This window comes from Papaver somniferum, unplaced genomic scaffold, assembly GCF_003573695.1.
Source record: "Papaver somniferum cultivar HN1 unplaced genomic scaffold, ASM357369v1 unplaced-scaffold_35, whole genome shotgun sequence".
NCBI lineage: Eukaryota > Viridiplantae > Streptophyta > Magnoliopsida > Ranunculales > Papaveraceae > Papaver > Papaver somniferum.
The window spans coordinates 322,106-333,451 of NW_020645971.1; the positions used below are offsets into that span (position 1 = coordinate 322,106).

Below are 11,346 nucleotides of genomic sequence, written 5' to 3' on the forward strand. Positions count from 1 at the left end.
ATTTACTTTACTTTTGCATTATAATAATAATTATTATTATTAAGTAAATAACTAGATAGTAACCCGTGCTTCGCACCGAGAAATGATGTTTACTTTTACGCTTCAGATGTTAAGACTTCATCTCAATGCCAGGAAAAGAATGGGAAAAAAAATCTCATATTTATTTATAAATATAGTTAAGATATTCTTAAAAATGTGAAAATAAAATGGGAGAGCACCGTCTAGAATTTCAACCTCACATAGTTATGTCTTGATTCTCTTGAAATATATTTCATGTCAATCATCATCTCCGTCAATAAACTAAATATAGTAATATGCTAAGCCTTTTTTTTTTGTTTTGGTAAGTGCTAGGCCTTCACTCCACTGCAAAACGCTCGTTGTTCTCAAACTTCATAGAAGTACTTTCTCTGTAATATATATTGTCTAGTCACGGAGGTAATAGTAAGACCCAACAGCTTTTTTCCCTATCTTGAGCGGATTCCAACTTGTTAATCTAGGGCTGAAGTTGCTTGGATCCCATCTAAGTGTAATGTAGAATTGAAGTAGGAAAAAGCTCATTCCTTTCAGCGAGGACTAAGGAGCATTGGCAGTGCAGTCAACAGACCGACTCCCCTAGCACACAATCACCTTATCACCAATATAGATCGTCATTATAAAATAATGCTCACAACAAATGCAATCTCCACAACACGTAATTAATTAAACAAACTGATTAGTATCTATATACATGAAGATAAATTCCACAATAAATCAATGATTTGTCGGGTTATTTTTAATGATCAGAAATTACTCACTAGAACATAATGCATAAAATATATAGGTTATGCCAAAAAGAATAGGCTAATGAGACAAAGTAACATAAGTATAACACCGTTTTAAGAAAGTATAATTTGGAATGGGCAAGCCCTTGCGAACGCAGCTAGAGACCGAAAGTAAATCATCATTAGTTAAGTTATTAGGAATATGTCCCACTTTCACTAATTTGTTTGGGGATCTAAAAATATTAAGAAATCTATCCTAGAAAGAGAAATAAACTGTTAAATAGTTAACATCCCACATGAGTGCAATTACATGTGCATCAATTTCACATTTTTACCCCTAAGGTTGACAGTTTTGCCATTAACAGTTAAATAGTACGCAACCAGAAAAAATCTTTTGGTGCCCTGATATTGGTGAAATGATACTGTTAACCTCAGTTAATGGAAAAATTACAAAAGACAAAATCAACTTTCGTTTTGTGGATAAACCTAAATTGTGAAAATTCTGAAACCCAGATGACATAATCAATGCAGCAAGGTCTAACAAAAAAAAATGCAGAATCCTCTGTCTTCAAAAAAAGAAAAATGAAAGAAGAACAAAGAAACATTATTCTTTGTCTTCGCTGCATAGTGCCTAAGATGATCTGTGAAAGTAGTTCTATCTTCAAAAAACATTCCCTTCAGCAATACACCTGGAGTAGGTTGAGAGTTGCTTCATCAAGCAACGAAAAGTTTACTGGGTCCTCAGTGTGTTTACCACCACAACGAAATTGCCACTCAGCTTCCATATCTTCAGTCACTGCACTCCAGGGGTATCTCTCTCTACACCATTAGCAGGAACATCCACATTTGCAGGCCCATCACATTTTCATTACCAGCATTGGAGATTTACCTGAGGAAGAACAGCGACGTCATTTAATTGTTTATACACAGATAAGACAAACATTGGTTTGCATTTCTTCTCAAATGTGCAAGTATAAAATTGAAATGTATGTGAAGTAATTGCATGTAGCCGCTAGATTCTTTCATTTAACAAGGCAAATTATATGATAGTGCAACACAGAGAACAAATAGTAGTTAATACGCAACCTCATGTCTCACTTTCAGTACAGTACCCAAAAACTAATGCCAATACACACATACAAAAGAGAGAGAAAAAAACACAACTAAAACTTATAAATCACGGAACAATGGCTCCTTCAGCGAATGGTATACGCCTTGACAGCGGGCAAGTTAAATTCCTTGCCCGTGAGTTTTGCCATTGCTTCTGAATATCTCAATGAAACCGCATAAGTATACATTGGTTCCGGAATACGTAATCGAAGGCAAAACAAATTATTATACCAGTTCAAATGAATGCCTTACAGGAAATAGCAAGCCTGCCAACCGATATGCTAAATGTCATGACAAAACACAAGTTTCCGTTCTTGCATTTATTGGTATCCTTTGAAAATCATCATAATTGCTTATTTACTAGCAGTTTTTGTTTAATGATGCCGTACAGCGTAATTAGTAATTACAGGTAACAGTTAATCAAAGATGAACAATAACCAACAGAAATGTTATTTGAAACAAAATCCCCAATTCGCGAAATCATAAAATCAACTTTACATAAACCCTACATTGAAAGTTAAGATTAAACAAAAACGAACCAAATTAGATGAAATATACAACGAAAATATCAACAGGGTTGGAAGAGCTTACCGGTTTTGAATCACCTTGATCTTGAATTGAGCAGCTTTCCCAACTTTGATGATGAAGAAACCCTAAAGTCTCTCAGATTCAAGTTTTCTTCCTTTAATCAGATGTACTCATCCCCAAAACCCATAAACGAACTTGATCTCCACTATTTCACTCGATCTACTCATTCTTTATCTTGGTCTCTCTATTCGTACGGATGAAAAGGGTACGAATGTAAAGTTGACACACGTGTAGCACCACCCGTGCGGGATGTCAACCATCTAACGGTTTTTTTATTTTTTAGGATAGATTTCTTAATTTTTTCCATTATGGGATAGATCTCCAAACAAATTAGTGAAAGGGAAAATTAGGCTAAGGCCCAATCCATGGATAACCCATAATATGAGGCCCCTATTTAAAAGAGTTTTATTACTAGGCCCTGAATTAAAAATAAATTTTAATTCGGTTGAAATGATCAGAATAACCTTCACTATATAAGTATCTAACCTAGATTTTCTATCAAACCGACACATTCATTTCATTTCAAGAGAGAGAAACTGAATCTCACCTGAGAAAACTGCCGGTCGAAAACCTTCAAAGAAGTGCAGAGAAATTTGTTTCAGAGAATTTTTTTTGCAGATCGAAGAAACGAAAAACTAAAACAGGTAGATTTCGGTCAAATCTTCTTCTTCATGTTTAATCTTTTTTTCTTCTTCGTGTTTAACATGTTTTTCGATCTGTTTTTGGAACTGTTTTCGATCTGTTTTTCGATCTGTTTAATCTCAGTAAATTTGATCTGTTTTGCGATATGTATTTGATCTGTTTTTGATATGTTAAATCTCAGTGTATTCGATCTGTTTTTTGCTTCATTCGTTGTTTGATTCAGTCCTTTTTTGATCAAAGAAGAAGACGAAGAAAGAAGAAGAAGACGAACTGAGGTTTGAATCTGTTTTCGATCTTCTACTTTTCCTCTCTGTTTTTAGGGGTTAGGTTTACTTGATGTTTTTTGTTCATGTATCATCTCAATCTCATGTGAAGGAGTTTAGTACTACTGAAGATTGATGTTTTCTTACTTTTTAAACTGCAGATTCAGATTCAATTTACATTTTGTGAAGTAAAATGGCGCGAGGAAGAAGCAATACCGCTGAAACAGATACTGCAATAACAGGTATTAAGAGTTGAAATTATTTGATGATATGTGTTGTTATGATATCATGCTAGTAAAAACTATACATGCGATTTTGGTTGTGATGATCTAATGTAAATGCTTTTGAATGTATAACTATGCAAACAAGGGCCTGTGTAACTATAAGTTACACATTCAAAATCTCACCACCAACTGTGTTGTGGTTTGTATACTGAGTGTGTAACTTGTGTTACACATACAATTGAGCCTTTGTATAATGAGTAAGTAACTGTAAGTTACACATTCAAGATGTGACCAATGACTTGCAAAGTGGCTGTGTAACTATAAGTTACACATTTAGAATCTCATGTTTGTAATGCATATGCATCCGTAACTATAAGTTACACATTGAAAATCTAACCACTAACTTGCCAAGTCACTGTGTAACTAGAAGTTACACATGCATAATAACATCACTGATTTTCCAATTGCCTATGTAACTAGAAAGTTACACATGCAAAATATAACCTACGACTGTATTGTGTTTGTAAATAATAGTTACACATCAAAAAATGACGCCTGTAAACCTTCATATGCATGTGTAAGTTAAGGTTACACAACACATAATAGAATGATTCAGTTTGTGTACTTGGCAAATACGCATAGTGTGTAACATGATTTTCATTTTACAGTTAAAAATGAGTGTATTTGATAAGTACACAACATACTGACTCATGCTATTTTTGTGTGTGATGTGTACAGGAAACCTAAGGCAGTCGTTGAATGAACTAAAGGATTTAGTAAAGGTGATAAAACCTATAGGACTGACTGATAGGGCTCAGAGATATCTTAGGAGAGCTGCTTACGGTGAACTCGTAATGATGTATTACGATGACTATGATACAGCTGTACCGAGTACAACAAGACAGATAAGTACCAACAAACACGGCGTCTTGAAGCTTTTGAACTTCTTTGACATGGATTGTGAGACACCGTGTTCATTCAAGTTTGGTGATGATAAGATTATAGAGTCTACACCGGCAAAGCTGGCTGGTATATTTTGCATGCAGAGGATTGGAAGCAGAAAGGGTCAGAAGCTGTTAAAGTACTATTGTCCTAGTGATTTGACTGACAATGTTTTATACAACAAATTCTTCACTGATATCAAATCTACAAAACATCAGATGACAGTGACTAAGACAAACATTTTAGAGAAGATAAAACAACTTATGGAAAAAAGGAGCAAAAGTGGGAAAAGAAAGAAAGTTGATGAGAAGGATCTAGTTTACTTGATAGGTTTTTATCTTTGCTGTGTATTTTTTTTTTTTTGGCAACAAAAATGCCAATGGAGTGAACGCGAAATATCTTAGTATCGTTGAAACTTATGATACGGTGCTCAAGGTGTCGTGGCCTGATTTAATACACGAACACTTGTTTGAAGAAATTCATATTCATCTTGGTTGTTTGTCAAATGTGAAGGCTTGTGTGCAATACCTACTGGTAAAAAGCTTGTATGTAGTTTCTTATTCCATCAGTATTAGTGTTACGTGATGGATATTTTTGTTCAATCGACTAATTAAAATTTATATGTTGCAGTTATTGTTGTTGAACGCACGCCAGCAGGATTAATCCCAAAAGTTGAGAACCACGAAGAAGATATCCCGAGGATTGGGAGGTGGGATATATACCAGATTTCTGATTACATTTGGAGAACAGACATGACACAGTTTTCGGTAAGAGTTATATGTCAGTTGGTTTAGGTTTTGTAAATTTATGGTAATGTAATTTAGATAAAACTTTGATGTAATCAAAATTGTCATGTGTAGCTATAAGTTACACATTTAAATGTTCTTGTGTAACTTATAGTTACACATGCAAAAGATAACACAAGTGAATGCATTTTATATGTGTAACTATAGGTTACACATTTTATATGTATAACTATAAAATGTGCTTATGTAGCTACAGGTTACACATATAAAATGTGCTTATGTAACTTTAAGTTACACATACAACTGAAAATTTGTATATTTAGAATGTTCAACTGTTTTTGCTATCTCTTTTTAACCTCTCCATCTGTTAATTGCAGCCAACTCCTAGCTTTGTGTCTGAGTTTTCACAGCTTGAGAAGCAGCTAGGTATATCAACAGTGGTACCAAGCAAGGACGACCTGCAAAGTTGGCTGAAAGCACAAACCATTGAGAATGACCATCTGAAAGAGCAACTGCAAGCAAAGCAAGCAATGTTTAAAGAAGTGTATGCAATTTCCATAGAAGGGATATCAGAAGGGGACCTTCAGGAACAGCAGAATTCAAGATTCACAATTTTAGTTGCCAAATTATGCAAGCAATGGGTATTGATCCTTACAAAGTGACCCAGGAAGAGTTTATGCAACATGAAGATGCTGTACATGGAGGTACTGAGCATGGAGCTGCTGAGCATGAAGAAGAAGAGTTACAGTTAGTTGAGACTGAGCAACAAGGAGATGGAAGTACTGAGCATGAAGAAGAAGAGACCGAGAAAGAGACTGATCAAGAGAAAGAGAAAGATGACGCGGAAACTTCCTTCCATGAAGAATTTAAGTAGTTGTTCATTTTTAATATACTTCTTTAACTTGATAGATGTACCCAATTAGTTGACACTAAGGTCTTTGAACCTTTTTAATTTCATATTTTAGTTGTTCATTTTTAATATGCTTATTTAACTTGATTAGACTTAATAAATGTTGAGTAAACTAATCATATGGATGTGTAATCCCTAGTTACACATGCTATATGCATGTGTAACTTCTGGTTACAGTAGTTAAATGCATGTGTAACTCCATGTTACACTAGGTATCCATGCCATATTCATGTGTAACATGAAGTTACACATGTTAGTTATCCAAGCCAGTCGATTACACATGATATATATTCGTCTTGAAATTTTATTAAAAAAGTTTAACATCATCATCATCATTCCAATTCTCATTTCAATCCTTGTGCAGTTCCATGTATGAGACTTGCAGCTGGAAATACGCCAACAATTCTGCAAGCTTAAACTGCTGCAGAGGGGCGCAGGGCTCCTCCAAAGAAGAAGCCCACTGGTAAGAAAAACGCACTACTGCAGATGTTGTTGATGAGGCGTAGAAGAAAGCTGATGAAGAGACGCATGCTGCTAATGAGGCGCAAAAGAAAGATGCAGAAGGTGGTGGTGTGGGTGAGCAACATGAGAAAGCCGCAAAAGATGATGTAGATGTCATTGAAGAGACACCTGCAACTGTTGGTGACGGTTTGGTTCCGACTGCTCCAACTCAGCCAACACCTGAAACTTTTGAGGAAAGTTTTGCTTCGACACAGTTTGAGGACTCCATGGTGATAACTGCTACAACACAGCAAATACATCCTGACAATGCTCAGACCTACAGCTTGGTGTAACTAGAAGCTAACCCTACTGATATGACGGATGTTCAAGTGAGTGAAATGCTAGATGAGATTGTTGGCGACATTAACAAAAGTGAACATGGACCTGCAGTGATGGAGAATGCAGAACCTAGCTCAAGTGGTAATCACTCTTCCTTCTGTAACTGTTATTCCGTTTTATTTTTCCTTTATGTTTTGTTTGTAATGGAAGTGTAACTTCAAGTTAAACATTGTAAAAGGCATGTGTAGCTTGAGATTACATATAGTATATTATTATTTTGGCTTGAGGTTATCTTCTTAAGTTTCATACATGTGCTAATTTTTTAAATTCTGCCTATATTTGTTTGCGCAGCTACAAAACAAGATAACTTTTTTAGCCTTGGAATAGATAAAACTCCAAGACCTGTAGGAGAGTTACTGAAGGAAGCTGCGAATACAATAAGAGAAAACCAACCAGCATTCATGCAACAACGTGTGCTGAGGAATAGAAAAATTCCAACACAAGATCTGAAGCAGTATGAAAAGAAGCCAAAGAAGATTAAGAAGACTGTTAATGAAGAAAGAATGGCCGCAGTTCCAGAAGTGGAAAAAGAAATAATGGACCCAGTACCAGAAGTAGAAGAAGAAAGAATGGCTGAGGTTGCTGAAGAAGATGACGAAACAATGAGAAAGGATGTGAAAGGTTCAGAAGTTATCGAAAGGCTGGAAGGCGAGAACAAGGAGAAAGTGTTTGAATATTTCAATACTCATCCGAAGACGTAAGTAGCTTAACTCCAAGTAGGCTTGATTCTGTTATTGATTGTTGTGTTTTACTACTTGATTTTGTTATGTTGATTAATAGTTTACTTCTTTGTAAAATGCAGAGACATTACTTGGATTGAACGCAACAAAGATGGTAGCCACCTGTTTGATATATCTGGAGAACTAATGCTACAGCTTACCAAGAAAGAATCCTACTTGGAGTCAGAATTCATCGACTTCTACATTAGCAGATTGAGGACAAAGATGAACACTAACAACAAGTATGACAAAGCGATATTCATGTCGCCAAAAGCATACGTAAGTACTTCGATATATTTAAAATCTAATTGCATTTATAATGTGTAGTGTGTGTTGTAAGATTATGATAACATACTCTAGAGTTTTTTTATGTCGGAAAACAGTTATAATGTGTAATCTAGGGTTACAAATGTAGTCATAATGTGTAATCTGAAGTTACACAACCATTTATAATGTGTAATCTGAAGTTACACATCCTTATTTTTCCAGTGTAAAACCCAAGGCCCTATATGTAACTTCTGTTTACATAATCACTTGTTCATTTGTAACTTTTGATTAAAAATGTGAGTTTGACGTTCCAAATGGTTTTTGCAGGCCTCTTACTTGAACGATTACGGAGAATTCAAGAGATTTTGGATTCCAAAGCTTGCGAAGGAGTATGTCAAGTACAAGACCGATGCAGTCAGACTTTTCGCCCCAATGTGCAACAACAACACACACTACACACTTCTGGAGTATGAATTGAAGAGCTCTAATCCTTGGTCCTACATGAACTCGTCAAGCGTTAAGGAACTCAGGGGTGAACACCTTCTTCAAGCCAAGAAATATGCATTTTCAATTACTACAGAACTGAGACTCTTGTGTCCTTATGCTCTTGGGATGAATGAAAATGTCAAGAATCTCCCTTCTCCCCCCACAAGGTTCAATTCCTGACTGTCTTCCATGTGTATGCACTTACATGAAGACCGGGATGAAGAATAAACCACTTGACAAAAAATTAAGCTTAAGTATGATGCTATGGTGGACTGACAAGCTGAACCGCATGAGAGGAAGCATGCTATACAAGATTATTTCGGATCCATCCAGAGATGTGTAAAGCAGTCATTAGGATTAGAAAAAATTCTATACTCGTAAATATGTTGTTAGCCACAAGCAGATGTTAGACTTGGAAAATATGTTGTTAGAAACTTTTAAATTTCATCAGTTAGTAGATTTTAGCACTTCTTGGTTTTGAAAATATTTTTGGATTGAAATTCTTTGAATTAAAAACTTTTATCTTGTTAGAACTTCTACTGCTGTGTGTACAGGTTTCAGAAAGTATGCAACAGGTTAAGTAACTACACATCTTAACTTGATGCAGAAGGTGTAACGAGAGTTTACATATGCATTTATCATGTGTAACCTAATATTACACATGCATTCACAGCAGTGTAACTTCTGGTTACACATCCATATATTTGAGTGTAAACTGAAGTTACACAAGCCATTGGTCGGACTTACCCAATAAATCAAAATAAAATAAAGTTACACCAACATTTATCATGTGTAAGCTAATGTTACACATGCATTCACAGCAGTGTAACTTCTGGTTACACGTCCATATTTGAGTGTAAACTAAAGTTACACAAGCATTTGACCACTGATCAGACGTACATAAATAAATCAAAAATAGAGTAAAATGCATTTCAACTGTGAACTGACAAAATATAAAATCTGAATAAAAGATCCTTGCACATAATCAACGTTGTAGAAAAATAAAAACGTTTGGTCCATGAGAACCGAAATGAAGAAAACTAAAAAACATATAATCCAAGACAAATAAGAATCCACACATCAAATCATTACTTGCAGAAATGAACTTTGGTAGGCTAAAGCTAGTGGGGTGTGAACTTCCGAGGATTCCTGCAACCTGCCTTGTTGTGACCTGTTTCCTTGCAATTGCTGCAACGAACTTTCCTCTTCACCTTCTTCTCACCTTTACTTATAATCTTTTTTGGTGGTCTACCTGGTTGCTTCTTCATAGGGGTTGACGGTGTCGTCTGGATGATATTCAACAGGCCTGTTGTAGTTGGGAATCGGCTGGATGGCATGCATATAAGTCTTCCTAAAATAGTCGCTTGTAAAATACGGTGAAATGAAATCAATAGCCTCACGTTTAATCTTGCGTATGGATGCAAGAGCATGAGCACAAGGAAAACCATATACGCGCCACCTGGAAGAAAACAAAAATAATCAAAAAATCAGTTAGTTGCACATACAAATCATAAAACACTCAAAATTAGCTAGTTACAGGTGCATACAGGATGTGTATCTTTAAGTTACACTTGCAAAATAGATGTGTAACTATTTAGACATGCATATATCTAATGTAACTGGAAGATACACATTCTAAAAAAAATGAACATACAGAAGAAGAAAAGCATAAGAAACCAAACCTTTGACAGGTGCAAGTCTGGTGTTCGAGGTCCACCATGTGAGACCTTTCGCTAAAAACTTCAAACACGGTAGGACTAGCAACCAATACTTCCCAAGCCAAACCTTCATCTTGAAGAGCCACAAGCTTTTCTTCATACTCAGGGGTTAATGGAGTCATCATATTAGCACCAATTTCACGACGCTCCGCCATCAAACACATTATTTTCCTCCTAATCTGAAAAGCAGAAAAAAAACTCATGAATACATAAAGTGACAAAACATGAAATAAAAAGACAACAAAACAGCAAAACACACACACACACTCAATTAACCTGATCAAGAAGAGCAGATGCAGGCATCTTCTTGTGAACCAGAACCCAACTATTGACTGATTCTGCTAGAGTACTAGATGTTCGTCCATGCCGACAACCTTTGAAATAGGCATTCGCATATGCTTCAGGTGGGATTGTCTCGATGTAATCAGCCACCCAATCGCAGTTCAAGTCTCTAATCTTCTATATGGCTTTCGCATGGTTTTCAGGTGAGAGTGCGTATGTCGCCTCTCGGAAATGGTCCATCACAAGCGAGTACCTAGGATCTGTTGCAGTGATGGGTATATTTTTCGTCAAATGATAGTAGCAGAAGCTGTGAAACCCATCTGGATAAACAAGTGGAACACCCTGCAAGAGTCCTTCATGGCGATCCGAAAGGAAGGTGATTGGCGTCCCATCACCAACAACTTCAGTCAAATTCCTTAAAAACCACTCCCAGTTGTTGATCGTCTCAGAATCGACTAATGCAAATGCAAGGGGGAAAAATCCTACAAAACAAATTGTGCAGAATCGAAAGAATAATAAGTTTCACACAAACAGAAAACAATGTGTAAATACAAGTTACACATGCTAAAAAAAATATGTAACTTAAGGTTACAGATGCTATTTTCTTAGTTACACACTGAGTAAAGTAATGTGTTACTGAGAGTTACACATGTGTAACTCTCAGTTATTTTTCAACTGAAGTTGTTCAAAAAAAAAAACATAAAAAAACATATCTTTACCACCATTGATCCCAGTAGCTGCCATCAAGCAACCTTTGAATGTACCAGTAAGGAAATTAGTATCCAAGTATACCATTGGACGACAAAACCGGTACCCCTTGATGCATGCAGCAAATGCGATGAAAATCC

At 35.9% G+C, this 11,346-nt stretch overlaps 1 long non-coding RNA gene across 1 annotated transcript; it reads right to left on the minus strand.

The window, feature by feature from the left end:
• Positions 1-1,133: 1,133 nt before the first annotated feature.
• On the minus strand, positions 1,134-2,612 carry LOC113342322. The gene is made up of 2 exons (XR_003356605.1): positions 2,463-2,612; positions 1,134-1,650 (listed from the first exon to the last, which is right to left on the minus strand). It is a non-coding gene; the product is annotated as an uncharacterized LOC113342322 (long non-coding RNA).
• Between the last annotated feature and the right edge of the window lie 8,734 nt (positions 2,613-11,346).